The following is a 23,523-nucleotide window of genomic DNA, read 5'->3' as shown; positions in this document are numbered from 1 at the left end:
TAAAATTTCTTTCAAGACACAAATCTTACATTTACACACCGTATAAGTCCGAACAAGTTGTATCGAGCTATAACTATAACCACGGATATAATCAACCAACATACTACACAACTCGCATACTCGTAGCACCATTCCTGATCGCAGTGACTATTCCAAAACCAACCGCATACTAGTATTAAACCCATATCGAACCAAACCTCATCCCAAAACCTTCGTACACTGTTGATAATAAAAGAAACACGTGAAATTTCATGACCACTTACCAGATCAACAAGTCACGGAGCTCTCTTGCTCCAACTAGAACCATGATCGCTTTCTGAGCCGACTTTCAATATTATACTCCTGAATATACCAAAATCAAACCTGATAGTACCCATTCTAGGTCCAATGACCTTATATTACTAAACAAAACTGTTCCATAGACATGCCTCACCAATATAACTCAGAGCCACAACTCGTGCCATCCGTGCACCAATACGCAACAATTCAAATGTACCCCAGTCATGAAAAATGACTCAAATGAGAGAACTGCCCCGCCAGATTAACAAGTACCACCACAACGAAATGCTGAAAATTCATCATACACCGTAGAACTATCACCCGATCATAACACAAGGTTCATACCTTAACATAATTTTGCTGCAATGCGTGACCCCATCCAAACGTTGGTCCATAATATATACCTCGAGCCACCCCGCTCAAAATCAATAACCACAGAGAGGCAAATGACAAAAATACCACACAAAACCTAAAAGAACATAACCATTACGCAATCGATCATGCAATATCCAAATACTTATCACGCTCAAATTCCGCTATAAGGCTCAAATAGAACCGCATCATCTGTGCACATAATCAATGGATCACAACTCCTCGTAGCATAAAGGAGTAACTCACATATCATTTTAGAACACGAATAAGTTCAACATCAATCGAATGACACATCCCTCAATAATAGCAGTATGGAGCCAACCATTCCGGCTCGGTGTAGAATACACATCTTAATTGGGCCTACCTATGGACCCCCAAATCAACTCGAGTTACCCACAAATAGATAAAAATCCCTCTAAAATCCATAATAACTGAATCATAACACGTTTCATCATCCGGCTAGCTCCGGCCACAACTTCACAGTCCACAACCATGAAACAATCTGCTCCTGGGAACTCCCAATCTCCAAATCTATAGAACACGCGAATCACCATATTTGATTCTATCTCTACCGTCCGAATGCCTAACACCTCTCTCATACACGATCATCCCACGAGAAATACTTTGAAAGTTCTTCTGTACCACTTGACAAAATTTGAATATCAGCAGTCTATTAACCATGTAAGTACAACAATACTAATTTATACATCTGTAGGTCAAAATACAATGCGCCTTCTGAAGTCCGCTCCTTTCTCATACAATACCAAGTAGTAATAGTATTCATCTAGTTATTTGAAACCATCCATGTTGTCCAACATTCATTACCTTCTCTTTAAGACTGTACTGCCACCTTGTACATGAAAATCTAGCTTTCGTACAACACATAACATCTATCTTGCCATCATGTGAAAGGCACAAAAATCTTATTATCAACTTTGAGTCGCTAATAATTTACATACCATTTTAGTTAGAAACCTTTCTCTTGCTTCTTTCCAGAAGGAAATCTCAATACACAACATGTTTTTCACACCGGTAGAAACTATCTAGAATACTTTGGAATCTATTTGCACAACCTAACATAGAACCACAATGCCCTACGGCCCATAAGCAATTGTACTCTTCTTAAGCACCTTCAAAACTACTACAACTGTAACCCTTACTCTGAGAATACCTTATGTGAATTTGAAATTGTTCTTCTTACCTTCCTTATATAAAAGTGTAGAATCCATAGTCATGCAGAATTCCCGCAAGTCCAGGCACCATCAAACAAAAATCTCAGATTTTAACCATACACAAGTCCGGAAACTTTCTCAATTGCTATATATAATTCTCATACCCACTAGAATTTTCTCGGGAGTCACCCACTTTGCTTAAATTTAATTGCACCGCTCAAATAGGCCAAAAGATACGTGCCCCATTAGCACAACAACACTCAAAGAAGTAACTCTACTTTAACATCACATATCAAATTCATACTCCGTGTGGACTACATCATTCCCCAATAATAACTCACTCATCCCGCGAATTTCATATACTCATATGTGCAATATAATCCTTAACCAGGAATTTCCTTATTTGAGTCATCCTCGATCTCAACTTCTGCAAGTCATAGCTAACCCACAAGTATACCTCAGACCAAAATTAAAATTTAACACCTAACCATGAAATCAAATTGTCAATAGCAGACTTCCCCACTTGGCTCGAAGTCATAGATTAAAACATTCCATAACTCACAATACCAATACTCTCTTACTTCCATAATGCCAAAGTCAGTCCAATGAAACTTCTTCCCAAATTCATACAATGCCAACCATAAAAGTACCTCAATCATCTGCTAAGCTCATATTCATCCTCTTAACACACAAGTCAACTTTCTCAACCAGATTCAGTTTCAAATCTCCACCCATACACCCCGTCGGCAGAAAAGAAACTCTCTACTCACATAATAAGGAATACTCCTACGTAGATTACTCCGCAGGGGCTAGCCCTCCTGCTTTGCCTCAAACTGGTATCTTGTTATACCCTTTCACGACCACAATTACTATGCAATCACTTAATCTTTCTGAGTTCAAACTCATTAACAAGACATGAGAATTTAATTTGTCCCACAATTTAACAACGTGAACGATCCTTCAAAACATTCACACTCGAGACTGTACGTCACATCAAAATGAAAATCAAGCACCCAACGACCATCTTTTACATTTTAAGAAAACACTTCTTGTCACATTCAAATTGTCTTAACACATCCCGCAGTTACATCATACTCATCACAAATCCATTTCACCGCTCATCGAGCCACAAATTCCCCTGTAGGGTCATTACCGGACATATGAGTCCAGCTGTACAGGTTACAACTGAAGCTACCGAGCTCAAGCTACGGTCTAACCATGGCCTCAAGTCCTCCAGACTGGCCCATCACTAAAACACAGAATACTCACCTCGAACCTTGTTCATAGAATCACAAGCCGGCGATGCACAACTGATACCGAGCACTCATGTGCGCATACGAATACGTGGAAGGAATTCAAAGAGTTTATGTCTCAAGCTGAATCAATCTCGCATGATAAGGAAAGAAAAATAGGAAGTATATATCCTAAATGCCATGTATCCTCTCGAATATAAGTATGGACGTCATCATACCGATCTGCAAGACTCTACTAGACACTTGCTTATGACTTGTAGAACCTATGAGCCTAGAGCTCTGATACCACCTTTTTACGACCCAAAATCCAACTAGTCGTGATGGCACCTAACCCATCCCGTTAGGTAAGCCGATTTCCAACTAACCAAATTTCAATAATAATTATTAAATCAATTTAAGTGAATAAAGATCATGATCTTATACAATCCCCAAGAACTGGTAGTACAAATCATGAGCTTCTAAGAATAGAGTATACAAAGCAAAAATGAAATAAATACATAGTTTGTTTGAATAGTACATAAACAGAGCTTATATAAATCTAAGGCTGCCCTGAATAAGAGGCAGCTACAACGTGAACGCAGGTACATCTTCAAATCCCACAACCATCAAGCACAGTAACAACAGCAGCCAACATCTGCACGCAATATGAAAAAGTGTAGTATCAGTACAACCGACCCCATGTATTTAGTAAGTAACAAACCTAGCCTTAGGTTGAAAGTAGTGACGAGCTTCTACCAAGGTCGGGTCCAAAACCACTAATCCACAATAGTTAATAATGACATAAAGCAAATAATACCAGAAGTAACTCAGAGATAAAATGCTCTGTCACATCATGATTTCAGCAATAATAGTCCTTCCTTTCAAGTACATCAGTGAAAATTCAAATCTTTTGCCAAAGTTACAAAAAATGTAAATAAGTTTAAAAACAAAAAAAATTTCACAATCCTTTCAATAATAAATAAAATATCTCATTTCTTTTCAGATAACCAGTGTAAAACAAATGCATCACTATGTCCATCTGTCAACATGTGTGAGAAATCATGAATGATACCGTATATCATGAGGAAAATAGATCTCTATGCATATATGTCATGTGTGCATGTCAATGCAATGTATCTCAGAGATTGTACTCATGTACTCACACTCTCAGAGTACTAAATCTCACTGTGTCATATTCTCTCTCACTGTGCTCAGCACACTCAATCACTCAGCGCTATACAATACCTGTTGCGGCGTGCAGCCCGATCCCTATTTATAGTCGACTGCACTCACTGGGGAATGTACAGACTTATGAGGGGCGCCTACAGCCCAAGCGCTATTTAGGAGCCCAAGGGCTATAAGCACGGACAACTCACGTGCCATAATATAATTATCTGGATCTGCACGAACAACTCACGTGCTGCACGGCCAACTCACGTGCAATAATAATATAAGGATCCGCACGGCCAAGTCACGTGTTGCACGGCCAACTCATGTGCAATAAGAAGCCAATAAGTCCTGCTGAAGGCGGGCAGCCCCGATCTATAAAATATCCTCACAATCAGGCCCTCGGCCTCCCTCAGTCATCAATCTCTCCAGTCTCTCTCTCATGGGCTCACAATGTCATGAGAATAGTCCAAAATAATGATATGATGTATCAATAAATAACAACAGAGACTGAGATATGATATGCAATGAAATGAATATGACTGAGTATGAATTTTCAATTTAAACAAATAATCCACAGCAATATGACCTTCGTGGGTCCCAATAATACTGGCACATAGCCTCAACATGATTTTTAATATGCTTTTCAGCTCAATTTCTTTAACACATAAAACTGCATGGAAAATGCCAAGAATTATTTAACTACAAAATTCCATAGAAATAATTATGTCACAATTTCTATAGTGCACGCCCACACGCCCGTCACCTAGCATGTGTGTCACCTCCCAACGATTTACATAATACATATATTCAGGGTTCATACCCTCAGCTCCAAGATTAGAAGAGTTACTTACCTCGAACAAGTCAAATCCAATATCGAGCAAGCTAAGCAATGCTCCAGAAATTCCATTCTGCGCGTATCAACTTTCAAACGGCTCGAATCTAGTCACAATTAATTTGACTCAGTCCACAAAATTTATAAGAATTAATTCCATATCAAAACGCTAATATTCTAATATTTTCCATAAAATCTAAAGTTACGCCCCAAAAATTACCTGTGGGGTTCACGTCTCGAAATCCGACGAAACTCATAAAATACCACAACCCATCTAATTACAAGTTCAACCATACTAATTTCACCCAAATCCAACTCCAAAACGGTATTCAAACTTGAAAAATTCGTTTTATGACATTATAGAAATTTCCTTCTATTTCTCTTGAAGATTCAATAATCTTACACCAAAAATGAAGATTAATTCATGAAATATAATCACAAGGGAGTTAAGAACACTTACGCCAAGTTGTGTGAAAAATTTCCTCTCCAAAATCGCCCAACCCGAACTTCAAAATCTGAAAATGGGTGAAAATGTTGAACCCTCCAATTTTAAGGTTCTGCCCAGTCGATTTCCGTATCTACGGACAAGGGGTCGCACCTGCGACCCTCACTTCTGCGGACAAATGGGTGCATTTGCGAGCTAGGCCGCTTCTACGGAGAGCCAAGCACGGATGCGACTCCGCACTTGCGGATAAAACTCCGCACCTGCGCTGCCCGATTTCCTCACCCTTTTCTGCTTCTACGCCAACCCTTCGCACATGCGGCCTCGCAGATGCGAGCACTGCCCAGTTCCACACTTGGCCGCTTCTGCGACTGATTTCGCGCACATGCGGCTTTGCACCTGCGATCAAAAGCTTTGCAGGTGCGATCACACCAGTAGATAGCAGTTCCAGAAATGTTTCAAGTTGAATTTGATCCGTTAACCATCCGAAACTCTTCCGAGCCACTCGGGACCCCGTCCAAATACACCAACAAGTCCTAAAATACACCACGGACCTATTTGAGGCCTCAAATCACATCAAACAACCTCAAAGATACGAACTACATACGGATTCAAGCCTAATAAATTTTGAAATTTTCAAATTCTACAACGACGTTGAAACCTATCAAATCACGTTCGATTGACCTCAAATTTTGTACACAAGTCATATTTCACATTACGGACCTATTCAAATTTCCAGAATCGGATTCCAACCCCAATAACAAAAAGTCAACCCCCCGGTCAAACTTCTCAAAAATTTAACTTTCGGCATTTCAAGTCAAATTCCATTACGTACTTTCAAATAATTTTTCGGACACTCTCCTAAGTCCAAAATCACCATACGGAGCTATTGAAATTATCACAACTCCATTCCGAGGTCGTTTACATATAAGTCGACATCCAGTCACTATTTTAATTTAAGCTTTAAATCTTAGAACTAAGTATTTCAATTCATTCCAAAAACCTCACCGGACCCGAACCAATTGCCCTAGCAATTCACACAACAATTGTAAAGTATAATTTGAGCAGTAAATGAAGAAACGAGGTTGTAATACTCAAAACGACCGGCCGGGTCGTTACAAATTAGTATATAAAATTAAACTTCTTAAACAACTAACAAAATTTCAGCTGCCATAGACAAGAAAACGACATCGATTCTATTGTGAACCTAGTCCTAATAATCTAAGAATATAGAGGTTTGAAAATATCATAATCATGGACCATATTGAAGTAGCATTCTTCACAAGAGACACAGAAAATTCTCATCCGAAACTTTTACCTTAATAGTGAAACCAACCCACAAATATATTGTTCTCATACTTTACATTGGATTCCCCAATACAACTTTGCATATTTATTTAGGAATCCAGCAGTCAATGTTGCAATCATCTGACTATACTATGAACCACTTGTATTTTGCTATCATATGATGGTCCAATATCTCGTCAAAATAATAGTATTCACTAAAACCTTTAGCGATACCGGATACTATACCAAATACTCAATTGCTGGTAAAGGTTTTTGCAATAACTTGTTTCGGCCGTTAAGACCATTTTTTGTTGTAATGTGTGAGTATTATTTTAATTTTTTTTTCATGTTTTCCTCTAGATATTTTTTTTTTTTTTTATTTTACTAAATCCCTGATATACATAATATTTTCCGCATTTGCAAGTACTGAGAAAACTTCTTGGAGAGAGAGCAAAGCTTTAGTAATGGATGGAACATGTAGAGTACTATTTAATTTGAACATTTTGTGAGAAGAAGGGAGAAGAATTGTACCAATTATGTGTCATATGGTTAAAACTGCTAAAACAAAATTTCGCTAGGAAATTCATCGCTAATTTCTAAATAATTCGTAACTAATAGATTTTCTTAAAATTTGACACTACTTCGCTGTGAAATCAACGAATTTTACTATTTAGCGGCAAAATTTGACTGTCACTAATTCTGGTTTATTTTTGTTTAGTGAACAATATTTCCATTACCTGCAAGTAATTGATCAGTACCCTTGTATTCTTCAACTTGTTTCTTCCCTAACTTTTTAATCTTTCACTCTCTCATTTCTCTCAGGCGATTCTCATATGATTTGATCAATTACTTTGCTACGTAGATATTTCAATGTAACGATCTGACCAGTCGTTTTAAAAATTGTAGTCTTATTCCCTTATTTACTACTCATTCTGTGCTTTATAATTGTTATATAACTTGCCGGAGTAGTCGATTCAGGTCCGGAGAGATTGGAACACTAAGTTTCAAAGTTTAAAACTTAAGTTCAAAAGGTTGGCGGAATGTCGACCTATGTGTAAACGATCCCGGAATAGAATTTTGATGATTCCAACAGCTCCATATAGTGATTTTGGACTTAGAAGCGTATTCGGAATTTTATTTGGAAGCCCATAGTTAAATTAGACTTGAAATGGCTAAAATAGGAATTTAAGTTTGGAGGTTTGACCGGGGGAGTTGACCTTTTGATATCGGGGTCGGAATCCAGTTTCGAAACTTTTTATAGCTCTGTTATGTCATTTATGACTTGTGTATAAATTTTGAGGTCAATCGGACTTGATTTGATAGGTTTCGGCATCGAATTTAGAAGTTGGAAATTCTTAAGTTTCATTAAACTTGAATTGGGGTGTGATTCGTGGTTTTAGCGGTGTTTTATGTGATTTGAGGTTTCAAATAAGTTCATATGATATTTAGGACTTCTTGGTGTATTTGGTTGATGTCCCGAGGGTCTCGGGTGAGTTTCAGATGGTTAACGGATCAAAAATTGGACTTAAACAACTGCTGCAATTTTTCTGCTGGAAATTAGGGGGCAAAAATCAAAACCACGATCGAGGGCCAAGAGCGAGGGCCAGGATCGAGGGCCAGAGTCAAGGTCCAGGATCTAGGGCCAGGATCGAGGCCCATGATCGAGGGCCAGGGTCGAAGCCCAAGATCGAGGGCCATGATCGAGGGCTATGATCGAAGACATTATCGAGGGCCAGGATCGAGACAGGATCGAGGGGCTGCCTGGACAGAACTTTAAGTCATAAAGCAGGGGACTTCGTCCCATTTTCCATTTTTGACAAGTTGGAGCTTGGGGAGAGGCGATTTTTGAGAGAATTTCAAGGAAAAATATTGGGGTAAGTGATTCTAACTCGGATTTGGTCAATATACACGAATATATCATTATTTTCACCATTTAATTAGTGTTTTGAGATTGATATTTGGGAAAATTTTAGAAATCTCATAGAAATCAATTTTTGAGATTTCGGTGTCGATTCGGAATCAGATTTGAGTGAAACTGATATGGTTGGAATCGTAATTGAATGGGTTGTCAGATTTTATGAGTTTCGCCGGATTCCAAGATGTGGGTCCCACGAGCAATATTTGAGTTAATTTCGGATTTTTATTGAAAAATATAGTATTCTCTTATGAAATTGATTCCTATATCTTTTGTTGACTGTATCAAATTATTTTGGTTAGATTCGAGCCATTCAGAGTTGGATAATCGATGAAAAGGCCTAATAGTGGATTAAATTGGAGCAAGTCGAGGTAAGTGACTTGTCTAACATTGTGTGGGAGAAATTTCCCTAGGATTGATATTGATGTGATAATTGTAATGTGATGAAAGTCTTGTACACGAGGTGATGAGTGTATACACGGGCTAAATGTGGAAGATTATGTCTTTAAATTTTTGTAGATCACTGCTTCAAATTAATTAAATTATTTTATCTTGTATATTCTTCATCTTTGATCTAATTTTTATACTTTAAACTTGCTTGGCCTTTTCCTACTAATTGTTTTACCTGTTTAGTTAAAACTTGGTTTCTTTGATTCTATTTTGAAGGTTGAATTTCTTAAATTTAAATATTATTAATATGATGTATTTGATTTTCTAAATTTGGTACGGAGGCAACAGATTAAGAATTTTAAAATATTATTTTTGTTGAGTTATCTATTCCTGAGTATTTTGTGAGATTTTGTACTCATTGTGATTGAGCTGTGAGCTCCCTGTTGTAAAAAATATTTTTGATGTTATTTATTTTGGCAAATTGAAATATTTGAGAACTTGAGGTGCAGATTGTGATATATTGTGATATTGATACGCATGCGGTGGTATAAGGGCTGGGTGTTGAAACGCATGTGGTGAGATAAGGGTGGCTTCATACGCGTGGCTAGTAGGAGAACTAATAGAAGTCATGCGGTGTGATAAGGATGGCTAAAACGTGGGATGCTATTTCGGAAAAAATATTTTCTTTAAAATTAAATATGAAGGCTCCCGCAGTGATATAAGGAAATGAGTTACTGTGAATTTATTTATGATTCGGGACTTCGAGGCGGTACCTCGGGAGTGCCCTTGTTGATGTTTATTTATGGCCACAGATGCCTTTGATTATTGTCGTTATTTTTTTTAAAGTTGTAAATTTCTGTTTTCTTTCCACGAGGTATTATTTGCCCTTATTCTGTGCAATTTAATGGTGACATACTACTTACTTGATTCACTTTTATTGTCATTTATTGTTATTATATTGTTAAACATGTCACCATATTTTTTATTATTCTAGTAGGGTCTGACCTGACCTCGTCACTACTCTACCGAGGTTAGGCTTGGCACTTACTGGGTACCGATGTGGTGTACTCATACTACGCTTTTGCACATCTTTTTATGTAGATCCAGGTACATCCTACGAGTCCATACATCAGTGAGCTACCCGTGTACGGAGACTTCGAGGTATATCTCCCAGCGTCCGCAGACTCCAGAGTCCCCTATCCTTGTTATGTTGCTTCCTTATTTTATTTAGACTCTGATATATAGAGACATTGAGGATAAATTCTTAGAAGCTTGAAACTTATTTCTACCAGGTTTTGAGAATTATAATTATGTGAGTTTGCAAATTGTTTATCCCATATTTCTATTATTATTACGCATTGATCAGCTTACCTAGTCTTAAAGACTAGGTGCCATCATGACATCCTACGGAGGTAAATTTGGGGTCGTGACAAGTTGGTATCAGAGCCCCAGTTTTTCAGCATGTTTGACACTCTAGCTCAGGCAGGGTTAATTCCACTTGCTACTGCCACATCTGAGGCCGGGGGAGGAGCACAGACTCTCGTTGCCCGTACCCTAGAGCCACGAGCCCAAGTTGACCATGCCCTAGAGGTTATACCAGTGCAACCAGTTATCCCAGTTCGGTCCGAGGTTAGGGCATCGGTTTCATAGGGGGAGCAGCTCAAGCTCGAGAGGTACAAAAAGTATCACCCTCCCACATTAAGCGGTTTAGATTCAGAGGATGCTCAGGGTTTTCTTGAGTAATGTCATTGTATCCTCCGTACCATGGGTATTGTGGATTTCAGTGAGGTTTCTTTTATGTCATTCCAGCTTAGAGGAGCGGCCTACCAATGATGGCGGGCATATGAGTTGGATAGTACGGCTTAGGCAGCTTCACTCACTTGGACTCAATTCTCAGATATGTTCTTGAGGGAGTATGTTCCTCGGAGTCTTAGAGATGCATGGCGCGTAGAGTTTGAGCAGTTGCGCTAGGGTTCTATGACCGTATCAGAATATGCGGTCTGATTCAGTGATGTGGCTAGGCATGTACCAGCCTTGGTTGCTACTGTTCGTAAGTGGGTCCGTCGATTTATTGAGGGGCTCCACCCTAGTATCAGATTCAGTGTGGCTCGAGAACTAGAGATGGACATCACATACCAACAGGTGGTGTCAATTGCTAGAAGATTTGAGGGTATGCGGACTTTAGAGAGAGAAGATAGGGAAACTAAGAGACCCCGAGACCCCGCGCCCCAGCTGCAGCCCGTCATGGTAGAGGTTATGTGAGCCGTCCTATTCATTTAGCATTTCCAGCTTCCAGTGGTATTCCAGCTACTCCCAGACCTTAGGTTCCATATTATGCACTGCCGGTGTCTTCTGTACCTCCTGTACGGGGTGCCTTCAGCGGGCAGTCTAGTCGAACAGGCCCGAGCCAGCCCCAGCAGCCACATCCTCCGAGGGCTTGTTTTTAGTGTGGTGACACTCGTTATATCATGAAGGATTGCCCCAGACTTAGGAGGGATGCACCTCCACAGATTTATCAGGCCCCACCTATTCCACCGGGCCCTCAGGCTTCTCAGGCCATGATTACTGCACCAGTTTCCACTCCACCTGCATAGCCATCTAGAGGTGGAGGTCGGGTAGGTAGAGGTCGCCTAGAGGGGGAGGCCAGGCCAGATATTATGCCCTTCCTACTAGGACAGAGGCTGTTGCATCCAATTCTGTTATCACAGGTATTATTCCGGTCTGTCACAGAGCTGCATCAGTCTTATTTGATCCAGGCTCCACTTATTATTATGTCTCATCTTATTTTGCCCCGTATTTGGGCGTATCCCGTAATTCCTTGAGTTCTTCTATTTATGTATCTACACCCGTGGGTGAATTTATTATTGTGGACCGTGTGTATCCGTCGTGTTTGATTGTTATCAGTGGTTTTGTGACCAGAGCTGATTTATTATTGCTCAGTATGGTGGATTTCAATATTATTTTGGTCATGGACTGGCTGTTGCCCTATCACGCTATTCTTGATTGTTACGCTAAGACGGCGACGTTGGCTATGCCAGGTCTACCGTGGCTAGAGTGGAGAGGTACCTCGGATTATGTTCCTAGCAGGGTTATTTCATTTCTTAAGGCTCAACGGATGATTGAGAAGGGGTGTGATGCGTATCTGGCCTATGTGAGAGATGTTACTGTTGATACTCCTATAGTGGAGTCAGTTCCTATAGTAAGGGATTTTCCTGATGTATTTCTAACGGATCTTCCGGGTATGCCACCCGACAGGGATATTAACTTTGGCATTAATTAGTTACCGGGCACTCAGCCCATTTCTATTCAACTATATCGTATGGCCCCAGCAGAGTTGAAAGAATTAAAAGAACAGTTACATGAGTTGCTTGATAAGGGCTTCATTCGGCCCGGTGTTATTTGGGATGAAAACGCCCCAGCATCATTTATGCATTTGATGAACAGTGTATTTCAGCCCTATCTTGACTCCTTCATCATTGTATTTATTGACGACATTCTGGTGTATTCCCGGAGTCAGGAGGATCATGAGCAGCACTTGAGAACTGTGCTTCAGACTTTGAGAGAAAAGAAGTTATATGCAAAATTTACAAAGTGTGAATTCTAGCTTGATTCAGTGGGATTTTTGGGCCATATAGTTTCGTACGAAGGGATTAAGGTAGATTCGAAAAAAATTGAAGCAGTGCAGAGTTGGCCTAGACCATCATCAGCTACGGAGATCCGGAGTTTTCTTGGTTTGGCAGGATATTATTGCCGATTTGTAGAGGGTTTCTCTTCTATTGTTGCACCTATGACCAAATTGACCCAGAAGGGTGCTCCGTTCAGGTGGATCGACGAATGTGAGGAGATCTTCCAAAAGCTCAAGACAGCTTTGACTACAACCCCAGTATTGGTATTGCTTACAGGTTCAGGGTCTTATAATGTGTATTGTGATGCATCGCGTATTGGTCTCGGCGCATTATTGATATAAGACGGTAGGGCGATTGCCTGTGCGTCCAGACAGTTAAAGGTACATGAGAAGAATTATCCTGTCCATGACCTTGAGTTAGCAACTATTGTCCATGCCTTGAAGATTTGACGACATTATTTGTATGGTGTCTATTGTGAGGATTATACCAATCATCGGAGTTTAAGGCATTTGTTTAAGTAGAAGGATCTTAATTTGCGGCAGTGGGGGTGGTTGGAGTTACTAAGGATTATGATATCACCATTCTCTATCATCTCGGGAAGGCCAATGTAGCGGTCGATGCCTTCAGTCGTAAGGCGGAGAGTTTGGGTAGCTTAGCATATTTACCGGTAACAGAAAGGCCTTTCGCCTTGGATGTTCAGGCCTTGGCTAACCAGTTTGTCAGATTGGATATTTCCGAGCCGAGCCGAGTTTTGGCTTGTGTAGTTTCTCAGTCTTCTCTTTATGTCACGACTCGAAATTCCCACCCTCGGGACAACGATGGCGCCTAACATTTCACTTTCTAGGCAAGCCAACGCTAGAATAATATTATCCATTTTAAAATAATTTTTAAATTTATTAATAACATAGAAACAAATGCAGAAGTAAAGTCTGAAATGTAGTGAATAATCCATAAAAATAACGGCGTCTAAATACCATCCCAGAATCGGTTTCAAAAGTACACAAGCTTCTAGAATAATACAAATAAAGGTCTGAATAAAATAAAGCTGTCTGAAAACAAACACACAGCTAAAGTAAAGTAGACGGGGACTTCAGAACTGCGGACATCGTGCAATTATACCTCAAGTCTACTCTGGGTAGCTGAAATCCGAGCAAGTCTATGATACGCCTCTGGGACCAACTCCGAAATCTGCACAAGAATTACATAGTGTAGTATCAGTACAACCAACCCCATGTACTGGTAAGTGCCGAGCCTAACCTCGATGAAGTAGTGACGAGGCTAAGGCAGGTCACTTACATTAACCTGTACGCAATAAAAGTAATAACCACAATAATAGAAATAAACCAGGTAACTCGTTTTAACAATTGATGCCAACTCAATAGTCATAATCAATTATTATTTCAATCAATTTCCTTTGCAGCATGCAACCCGCTCCCACAATATATCCATATTCAATTCTATTGCGGCGTGCAACTCGCTCCTCCAATATATATATTTTAATCAAGTCTGTTGCGGCGTGCAACCCGATCCCCCAATATATATATCGACTTTTTAAATAAGTCTGTTGCGGCGTGCAACCCGATCCCCCAACATGGACTTTTAATAAGTCTGTTGCGTCATGCAACTCGATCATCCAATATGGACTTTTAATAAGTCTGTTGCGGCGTGCAACCCGGTCCTCCAATATGTATTCCTTTTTATTTCTGTTGCTCCTCCAATATATTCATTTACCAATTCTTATAAAAGAAATTTCTCCAATAAATGCAACAATTAATATGAAATTATAAGACAACAAGCATACAATAATTATGATTTATTTTTGAGACAGACAATGACAAGTAGCAATTTATTTTGAAAATCAGGGAGAAAATAGACAGTTTAATATTTAATATGCTAAATGTCAAGTAACAATTAAGACACATAAATCAAATAAGCATGTAACAATTATTGCAGGAATTCAAAAATTAATATTTGATAAAGAATAGGAGAGAAACAATTATTATAACAATTAATTCGTGTCTTAGAATAATTTATAATTTTTAAATAATTATGCAACAATTAATTTGACGACGTATAGATACTCGTCACTTTGCCTATACGTCGTTCACATGCATTTCACATAACAAATAATTTAAAGGTTCTATTTTCTCAAGTCAAGGTTAACCACGATATTTACCTCGCTTTGCAATTTCACTCAATTACTCGACCACAACTTTTCCTTTTGAATTTATCTCCAAAAGCGTCAAATCTATTCACAAACAATTCGATATACTCAATACGAATCATAGGAATTAATTCCATATGAATTTACTAATTTTCCGGATAAAATCCGAAATTCACTTTAAAAGTTGACAGTAGAGCGCATGTCTCAAATCTCGAAAAAAATTACGAAATCCGAACATACATTCCGAGACGAGTTTAACCATACCAAAATTATCAAATTCCGATGTCAAATGGACCTTCAAATCGTAAATTTTTATTTTTGAAAGATTTTATAAAAATCTGATTTTTCTCCCAAATTTCACGGATTCATGATATAAATGAGTATGGAATCATGAAATATAATCAATATAGGATAAGGAACACCTACCCCAATGTTTTCCCGTGAAAATCACCCAAGAATTGCCTTACCCAAGCTCAAAAATGAAAAACGGTTGAAAATGGGACGAATCCCATTTTGCAGAACTTAAGTTTTGTCTCTCGAATATTTACCCTTTGCGAACGCGGTCAGTGCCTCGCGTTCGCGAAGCACAAATTTGTGGTAACCAATTTTACCCTTCGCAAACGGGAGGGATACCTCGCGAACGCGAAGCTTGCCTGGCTTGGCCTTCGCGAACGCGAGATGCCCTTCGCGAACGCGAACGCAAATTTCCTGGCCAGCCATTTTCCCTTCGCGAATGCGAGGCTTCAATCACGAACGTCAAGCTTTGTACCTCGACCCTTCATGAACGCATTCCCTCTATCGCGAACGCGAAGCACAAAATGTGCATGTCCAATTTACTCTTCGCGTTCACGAGAGTACCTTCGTGAATGTGAAGAATAACACAACAGAAGCTCGAAGTTTGCAGAAAATCAGATTTTCTAAGTTTCAAATCATCCCGTAGCCTATCCGAAACTCACCTAAGCCCTCGAGGCTCCAAACCAAACATGCACCCAAGTATTACAACAACATACGAACTTGCTCGCGCAATCAAATCGCCAAAATAACACCTAAAACTATGAATCGGACACCAAATCAAGGGAAATTTTCAAGAAAACTTTAAAACTTATATTTTCATAACCTGACATCCGACTCACGTCAAATCAACTCCGTTTCTCACCAAATTCGGCAGAAAAGTCATAAATATTATAGTGGACCTATACAGGGCTCTAGAACCAAAATACAGACCCAGTGTCAATAAATCCAGCATCAGTAAATTCTTAAAAATCATTAAGCTTTCAAACTTTTAATGTTTCATCAAAATTCCATATCTCGGGCTAGGGACCTCGGAATTTAATTTCGGGCATACGCCCAAGTCCCAAATCACGATACGGACCTACCGAAATTGTCAAAAAACTGATCCGAGTCTATTTGCTCAAAATATTGACCAAAGTCAATTCAGTTGAGTTTTAAAGCTCTATTTCATATTTTAATCTATTTTTCACATAAAAACTTTCTGGCAAATTATACGGACTGCGCACGCAAGAGAATTGATAAATAGTGCTTTTCGATGACTTAGAACACAGAATTAATTATTAAATTTATATGACACTTTGGGTCATCACATTCTCTACCTCTAAAACAAACGTTCGTCCTCGAACGGAGTTAGAAAAGTACCTCAGCTGGTGAATAAGTGTGGATAGACACTCTGCATGTTCGACTCGGACTCCCAGGAACATGCCTCTACCGGCTGACCTCTCCAGTGCACCCGAACTGAAGAATAACTCTTAGACCTCAACTGTCGAACCTATCGGGCTAGTATAGCTACCGGCTCCTCCTCATAAGTCAAATCCTTGTCCAATTGGACTGAGCAGAAATCTAACACATGCGACAAATCACCATAATATTTCCGGAGCATAGACACATGGAACACCGGATGAACCGCTGATAAACTAGGTGGTAATGCAAGCTTGGAGGCTAATTCACCCACCCTTTCAAGAATTTCAAAGGGTCCAATATACCTAGGTCTCAACTTACCCTTATTTCCGAACCTCATTACACCTTTCATAGGTGAAACCCGGAGTAATATTCTTTCTCCAACCATTAATGCAATATCACGAACTTTACAGTCGGCATAACCCTTTTGCCTGGACTGAGCTGTGCGAAGTCGATCCTGAATAACCTTGACCTTATCCAATGAATCCTGTACCAAATCGGTACCCAACAACCGAGCCTCTCCCGGTTCAAACCAGCGAACTGGCGAAAGATATCGCCTTCCGTATAATGCCTTATATGGATCCATCTGAATGCTCGATTGGTAGCTATTATTATAAGCAAACTCCGCAAGTGGCAAGAACTAATCCCAAGAACCTCCAAAGTCTATAACACAAGCGCGAAGCATATTTTCCAATATCTGAATAGTGCGCTCTGACTGTCCGTCTGTCTATGGATGAAATGTTATACTCAACTCAACTCGCGTGCCTAATTCACGCAATACAGCCCTCCAAAAGTGTGAGGTAAATTTTGTACCTCAATCTAAAATAATAGACACGGGCACACCGTGTAGGCGGACAATCTCACAAATGCAAATTTCAACTAACCGCTCTGAAGAATAGGTAACCGCCACTGGAATGAAATGTGCTGACAATTTAGACACTAAGCTACATATGCAACTATATCCTTCTTCATTCTCCTCCATTAGTAATGTTGTCGTAAATCTTGATATATTTTGGTGGCTCCTTGATGAATAGAATATCTTGAACTGTGTGCCTCTTCAAGAACTAATTCACGAAGCCCGTCAATATTAGGCACACAAATACGATTAAGCATTCGCAGAATTCCATTTTCCCCTATAGCAACCTATTTGGCATCACCGTGCCACACCGTGTCCTTAAGGATAAGCAAATGAGGATCATCATATTGCCGCTCTTTGATGCGCTCATATAAAGAAGATCGAGCGACTGTGCAAGCTAAAACCCGACTGGGTTCCGAAACATCTAACCTCACGAACGGATTAGCCAACGTCTGAACATCTGAAGCTAACGGCCTCTCACTAATCAGAATATACGCAAGACTGCCCATACTCACAGCCTTTCTAATCTAAGCATCGGCCACCACATTGTCCTTTCCGGGGTGATACAAAACGATGATATCATGCTCTTTCAGCAACTCCAACCATCTTCTTTGCCTCAAATTAAGATCTTTTTGTTTGAACAGATACTGAAGGCTACGATGATCAGTAAATACCTCACACGAGACACCGTAGAGGTAATGCCTCCAAATCTTTAGCGCATGAATAATGACTGCCAATTCTAAGTCATGAACAAGATAATTCTTCTCGTGAACTTTCAACTGCTGCGATGCATATGCAATCACCCTGCCATCTTGCATTAATACTGCACCAAGCCTAATGTGAGATGCATCACAATATACCGTATACGATGCTGAACCTGTGGGTAATACCAACACTGGTGACGTAGTCAAAACAGTCTTGAGCTTCTGAAAGCTCAACTCACACTCATCTGACCATCTGAATGGGACACCTTTTTGGGTCAGTCTGGTCAATGGTCTTGCTTTAGATGAAAATCCTTCCACGAACCGACGATAGTAACCTGCTAAATCCAGGAAAGTCCAGATCTCTGTAACTGAAGTAGGTCTAGAACAATTCTGAATATCCTCTATCTTCTTAGGATCCACCTTTATGCTCTTTGTAAAACTACCCTTCTATAACTTCCATGTAGAATCTCTAATAAGATCACCAATAATAAGTTTAAACATTTTGACCTTAATGTACTACTACTTGGACCGAGATAGAAAATTCAACTCTTAACCTCTTAGATTACTTTCAAGGAAAAACTATTAGGTATCCTTTTGCTGAAAGTTTGGACACAAATCTATGCTAATTTAAGCGTTATATCGCTAGTAAGAGACTAGAATATATGAAATAAGCTATAATTACGGATTTCTTTCATCAATCTTGAAATAATTTAATCTTTTAATAGCTTTAAAATATATGCTTTAGAGTTTAAATCTTTATACATTTGGACATTTGGTTACAAATTTATTAAGAATATGTTAGATTTTTAAATATTTAATTAGTAAAAATTTACTTATCTTTTGAGCATTTAGATTTGAATAATTTTCTTTTCTTTTATATGTAACATTAAAAAAATTGGTTTTTGGATAATTTTATTTATAACACCCAAAATATATTTAAACATCAAATGTTGTTATAGGTATATAACAATCATTCACTATAAAAGCCAAAAAGTATCGGAACAAACTGTAAAAACAGTATTTAACCTATCCAACTTCAAGTATCATAATTGAGCCTAAAAAGCAGTATTTAAAGATTCTCAATAGTTAAGGGGCCTTTTGTATTTCTATATACGATTGCGAAGATGAAGCTAATAATCAAGAATATGCTCACTAATCACAACATGAGCAATGCCAGATTGAAGGACATAATTGAGGAAACGATACTGATTATAAGCCAAGCAAATGCTAACCCTAATTATTGCTACAGAGAAGCTAATCAAGTAGTTGATCGATTGACCAAAAATATATCTACTAAGGGAGAATCTTCTATAACTTTTACCTTTCAGAACATTCCTAGAGAGGCAAAGGACCCCTTTAATCTAGATAAGTGGCAATTGCCTAGCTTCAGAATTAGATATGATAAGGCAAATTTCTATGTTAGTTAATTGTTCATTAATATGAACTGGAAGGATAAAGAACTTGTTAGTCCAATATAAGATGAAGCTAATAAAAATCCAGAATTTATGGCCCTTGATCAAATTGGAAAAATCCAATCATTTCAAATTAATAATGACAAAAAACAATGAACATTGTCAATTTTCCTGGGTAAGGATCTCCAAGTTCGTCTTTTCTTAGATAACGAAATTCTTTACCACACTAAGGAATTAACAACATACAACTCAATTTCAATTACGGTATTTAGAAAATCTAATTAATTAATCAAAAACTAAAGTGTTTACCCGAAAAATGGATAGAGTTGAATTTATACGTAGTTCCAAGGATATGTGGCGTAACTTAATACAAATTGTAAGGATAAATAGAAATATAAATATGGATTGCAAAGAATGCGAAGTAGATAAGGTTGTAAGGAACAATAAATCTTAGGACTCAACAAATAGAATTAATTTAAGAAATCTGAAAGAACAATTCTTTACTATGGAAGAATATAGCGTTTTTATTACAATGTAAGCCTCAGAAAAACTTGTCTTTCATAAATGATAACCATGCCCTTTTATAATAGAGGGACCTTGCTCTAAGCATAATAAAAAATACTCAGTGGGAGACCCATAATAAACCAACTTTTTCACAATTTCTGTCAAGATTCTCGCTAGTGGGATTGCAATGGCTTTTGTCTGTGAGCTCGATCTTGCCTTGAGACTTCGATCTTGGTTTGAGCTCGATTCTGACTCGAACTCTCGATCTTGGCTCGAGCTCGATTCTGACTCGAGCTCTCAAATTGATTCGGGGTCAATGTTGGTTGGTCTCTGGATGATAGCTTTACTCTGCATCATAGTTCGATTTGGACTAGCGCTCGAAACGATGTCTAACTCAACATGGATCGGTCCCTCGGGTTCGAGGCTTGTTTGTTCCATCTTTGGAGTCTCAGTTCAATCGATTATTGTTCGAACTCGATCAGACGTGCAAAGGCCGAAATATATTTCGACCGTATACAGATAGTCCCCTCATTTTTCAGGAAGAATGTAGTGATAAACGATGTGATTTTTTAACGGCTTGATCGGATTATAACCTGACGTCCCCATCGGGCTTGATCATGACGCATGTGATGGGTGTCCCTTAGGTTTTGTCTTTCAAGGCATTTAATGCATGCCATACGGTGGTCGGCCACTGTTGATACTGAACCTCCATTGCTTAAACCTATAAATAACCCTTCCTCTTACCATTTAACACTTTTACATCTTTAATCTTCCAAACTTTCCAAGTCCCTTTTCGTATTTTCTGATTTACCCGCCAGTCTGTGATTTCCCAAAAGCCCCCCTTCAATTCTACCAAATCTTTGTCACTTTCTTTTATTCCTCACTTTTGAACTCAAAAATGGCGAAAACATCACAAACCATTCCTCAGAAAGAGAAGGCTTCATCTTCACAGTGTGCCGCCGATGAGACACCGGCAGAACCACGGCCTGAGGAGTGTGTTCCCGGGGCATGTGTTCTTACTTCAGATTTTAAGGTCGATAAAGGTTCATCGGTCCCTGGCCGGTGTGAGCCGGTATCGAGGTACATGTGTTCGATAACCGAGAAGTACCTCAAACAGCTAAAGAAGGATTGCAATTGGGGTGAAAAAGAAATAATAATTCCTACCCCTAACGAGGATATCATTTCTTACGTGAAAGGATTTTTGAATGTGTATACTTACCCTTTCACTTTAGGTCCCATCGATTCCGTTATTATTGACTTTTGTCATCAATACCAGGTAACCCTAGGCCAGGTCCATTCTTCTTTTTGGTGGATCATCATCTTGATCCGATATTTTATGAGCAAAATCGAGGGGATGCCGTTCACCCTCGACCATCTTATCTGATTGTACCATCCTCGATGTTTTTGAGGAGAGTTAATAAAACTTCAGCGTCGGGCTACCAAGGCTCTGTTCTCGAGCATTGACGAGGACAGGGATCAGGGTTGGATGGGCAGGTTCGTTCGAGTGAGGACTTCGGACCTGATTCCGGCTGAAAAGATGCCATTTCCTGAGGAATGGAATATGAAACGTAAGTGTGATCCTGCTATTACTTCTACTTTGTGATGTAGCGGTTCCCTAGATGCCCGGAGAAGTTCCCGATCTCAAGAACTGAGCACGAGCTCTTGTTTCGACCTCCACATACGCCGAGCGCTCATGGCGTGATTTGTCAAAGGGTCGATGAGAGGCAAAAAATCATGGTAAGCCCATTTCTCGTACTCTTTGATAATTTGAATGAGGTGATTTTCAAATATTTTATTAAGACTTTTCATATGTATGTTTGGGTAAAGACGCGGTTTTGAGGCCTTTGTCCAACAAGGAAGAAATCTTGGCCTCTGTCCAAAAATCGGTGAAGGGAAACAAAAGGAAAAAAGGCCCCCGTTCCTGAAGACCCAAAACTGAAGAAGAGGATGGCTCATAAGCAGAATAAGAAAGTCATTCCTTTGACCGTAGAATCAGTTCTGCGTCTAAGGGATGAAGATGAAGAAGAATAAAATGATGGGTCCGAGCTAGGCGGCCCAAACGAAGAGAACCACCGATGCCCCATCGGCAGCTGGATCAATGATGCTTCGCGAGGCTCCACCTCGAACTGAGGATATACCGGAGAAAGATTTGGGTAGAGTCCCCGAATTATCGGAGATCGAAGACGCATCTCACCGGAGCCAACGAGCAGGGGATATGACTGAAGGGGCCCTCGAATCCCTTCGAACCAAAGAGAATGCTCCAGGTGATTCATTTGGGGCAGCAGCAATCGAAGATCCGCCTACCTTTCCCACTTTTTCTGCTTGGGTGATTCGGGAAGCCCAAGCTCTAGGGGCCCTCGATCTAGACAGGACTCACGATGGAGAGGATCCCTTTCGTGACCTGTTTACCGGTATCGAGGACGTTGCTGGTACTAGTGATGAATCGGATCTTTTTCATAGGGTGCGACAGGCTTTGAATCAGGTAAGCTTTTAAAATTATTTTGTCGGTACTATCTTTATGTTTACTTTTCGTTAACTTTGTTCCTTGTATCTTTATAGGCAGCGGCAGTTCATCGAGAAACATGTTCTCGGTCTCAAAACGAGCTGCGTCGATATGAGGCCGACCTTCAACAGGTTACTGATGAGAGGAACTCCCTAAGACTTCTCTTAGGGCAGAGAGAAGAGGAAATAAAAGACCTCCGAGCTGAGTTGGCCAATGCGTACCGAGATCAGACCGATTTGTCTGAGCAGATAATGATACTTTTGAAAGCCTATGGGCTTGATACTGGAACGATAACTAACATTTCGGTCTCATAACTGCGGCAAAAAATCGAGATGATCGGGAAGCTTCGTGAGGAGGTCGACGTAATAAAAATGGAGTCTTTGCAGTGGAAAGAAGGTATGGACCGTTTTGCTGCAGAAAAAGAAACTACTCGAGCCCAGTTATCATCAGCCGAAACCCAACTTCAAAAAATGAAGGAAAAAGGCTTGGTTCAAGCAAGAAGAATAGAGGAGCTTTAGGCTCGGTTGGCCTCTATACTTGCCAAGGCCGGAACTGATGCCGAGAAAGCAAAAGCCGATGCAGATGCACTCGTGGCCATCTTTCGGGCTGATGCTGAAGCTGCCCAGGTCCAAGCAAGAGAGGCAGCTGAGACCGCCGATATTCGAGCACATCGGGTCACCGAACTAGCTAAATGCCGATCCCGAAGGGAAACCCTCGAGGAGATCCATGCTGGTGGTTTCGATCTTGCTGAAGAAATAAAAAGGGCCAAAGAGCTCTACGCCGATGCTGAAGCTCTGGTTTTCGATGATGATGATGATGACAATGATGATGATGATGGGAGAAAGAGCGGATCCAAGAATGGGGGGGGGGGGAGGGGGGAGCCCTATGAAGAAGAGACCGCCCCTGAGGATGACCAAGAAGTTTAGTCCTTAGTTTTACGTTGTAATCAACCATGTAGATAATTTTGTATA

Source organism: Nicotiana tabacum, chromosome 13, assembly GCF_000715075.1.
Source record: "Nicotiana tabacum cultivar K326 chromosome 13, ASM71507v2, whole genome shotgun sequence".
NCBI lineage: Eukaryota > Viridiplantae > Streptophyta > Magnoliopsida > Solanales > Solanaceae > Nicotiana > Nicotiana tabacum.
The sequence above is the reverse complement of the archived record's forward strand: the minus strand, read 5'-3'. Positions refer to the sequence as shown.